This window comes from Lactuca virosa, chromosome 4, assembly GCF_052849685.1.
Source record: "Lactuca virosa cultivar CGN04683 chromosome 4, Lactuca_virosa_CGN04683_v6, whole genome shotgun sequence".
NCBI lineage: Eukaryota > Viridiplantae > Streptophyta > Magnoliopsida > Asterales > Asteraceae > Lactuca > Lactuca virosa.
Window position 1 is genome coordinate 34,987,356 of NC_136429.1, and position 2,839 is coordinate 34,990,194.

Below are 2,839 nucleotides of genomic sequence, written 5' to 3' on the forward strand. Positions count from 1 at the left end.
TCACCAAGTATTTCACCCTACTCAGATGCTTCAAAGTTACTGACACAAACAAGCGTCTCCGTTCTCGAGAACCAGAACATAAATGTTTCTTTATTGGAGTCCTTCATTATGTCTTTACGAAGAGCCTTTGTCTCTTCATAGTTGCACAAATTTCCTAACAATGAGTTAAGATCCATTGTGTTGATCTTTTCATTGTTCTTAAGGACATCAATGTGATGTTCGCAGTGAGTCCAAGAACTTTAACACCATTTAAGATTAGTGTTTCGTGGTGCCCAACCTACACATATCATTCACTAAATAGTTAAATATGTTAAAGGTTTTGGTCAGTGTCTCACCTTGCTGAACAAAGAAGGGCTCATATCTCCGATTCAAGTTGTTGATAGTTATTGCTTGAACTTCTATAGTGCCTTCCTATGCCACTGTCAGCATCTCCATCATTTCATGAGCAGAGTCACAATTTTGAACTAGGTGATAAATATGGTAAGGAAGAGATTTTCCTATGGCATCCCTTGCCTTCACATCAAGACTTATGATTCCTTTACCTTCTTCGTTATAGCTTGACGTCGGCTACTACTTTAATCCACCAGCAGGCACATTATTGACCATAGGTTGATACATAGGAACGTGTGGACCATGATTGATGATGTCGAGCATACCATAGTCCATGGTTTCAAAAACAACCATGGATTTGTTTTCCACATGGCAAAATTATTTTCGTCGAATAATGGGATTTTGTTTGTTGCAGAGGATTTTGGATTATATTGGGATGAAGAAGACATAATGACTTGAAAGTATCAGAAAACTTGCTCTAATACCACTTGAAGGTTCGTAGATAGGATACAAACAAGTAAAGAACAATAACAAATAACATAGGGTTATCACAAAGATACTTTCACTAAGAAATGATTCTCACAAAAAGAATCAGCACAAAGCGGCAATTAGGGCTGCAAATAGAACAACCCAATTGCACGAATATATATTTGAACTAGAAACAATCCATACTGACATTAATGGGATTGATTCTAATCTAAATATATAAACTGATCCTAATCACTAAGATTGAGTAACAGTTAGCTAACAACTATATTTACATAGTACAAAGAGAAATAATCACAAAAGGTACACACTGATGCTAGACTTCGAAGTACATAAGATGGCGTTGGCGATGATGGTTGGAGTGAATTAGTACTTGACTCATCTGATTTTAAGGTTTGACCTTATTGGTAGGACAAAAATCATTATGAATGATGTGAATAATTCTTTGATATCCAAGGAACTAAAAAAAGAAAGGTGTCAATTGAAGAAGAAGTTTCCAGTTCCAATTTATTTTTAGGCAGATGAAGAACATCATATAGAGGTGGAGGTAACAAAGAGAAGTCAACTTTCGCATCTAAAGCCAACATTAAATGTGATAAGTGCAAGGAAAAGGGCACTTCAGAAGAGATTGTCCATTGATGAAGAAAGGGAATAATGAGATTGAATCAAGAAACAACAATAATGTTGTTGTGGTTCAAGGAAATTCTAATGAAGGTGGTGGATAGTGAAGTTTTGACTATATGTACATCTAGTTCAGATGATGTTTGGGTCTTGGAATCACTAGTACAAAAATGACTTACAGTCACACTTTTCGAAAAACGGTATGCCACACTTCTTATTAAAAGTGTGGCTAAAGGTCACTAAAAAAATTTAGAGACTGTTTTTGGATACTTTTAAATTAGTTTGTGTAGCCATTGTATAGATAATCAAAACTTTAACCACACTTAATTATACTAAATGTGACAATTATTAGCCACACTTGAACAATGTGGCCATATGTCACCATCACCCATGATTATTGACTAACATTATGATATTTTTTTATATGACACAATAGATAAATATATGGTGACATGATACAATTGTATATATTTCTATATCCTAGTGCCTTTTTAGACACATGAAATCCAATGTAGCTAACAGGTGATACATATGGTCACATTAAATATTTGTGTGTCCATAAGATGGTGTTTACTAGTGAATAATAAAAGCAAGAAAACAAGTTACTTTTAGTGGTTTATGGTCGTGTACCTTTATTATATATGTCAATATATGATTAACTGGCTTTGAAAAAAAACAAATATTATGAGTCTAAGTTGTATTTGGTTATGTTTACAATTATTATGTGTGTCTATAACTAAATTTGGTTACAAAAAAAATATAATGTATGATCAATATAATTATAGTATGGTCATTGAATGTGTGACGATAATTATGTAATGGTCATTATTTCCTACATCAAATGAGTTTTGGTTATATATCAGTTTGACATTTGGGACCTATTTTAGTCATATAACAGTTGGAGTGATGTCAACATGTACAAAACAAATTATTAAAGTTGCATTTGAACGGTTCCTTTAAGTCAACCAAAATACCCTCTAGAAGGGGACATAAATCGTTACTATGGTTTATACCAATTTCTTCAACCAACACCCTATAATAGTAAAAGACCATATTGCCCTTTTGCAGTTAAATTGTCTCAGTTTTCTTATATTCCATTTTACAACTGAAAATCCAAACCAAAATAGTTTCCCATAGAGAGTACCAACAATAGCATTCAACTTGAAAATACACATTTTCTACTTCTGATCACACAATTAAAAAAAAAACAATGAAACATTGAATGACTAAATATGTAAATTATATTAAATATGAATTGGCAGCAATGTTCTGGAAATAGTACAATTAAAAGGATAGAAACATATACTAAAATCTTATAATTAGATCTAAACACCAATTTTTTTAAACTAAAAAAAAAGTAATACGGATAATATTGTCAATTTGGGGTCGAAACACCATGCAG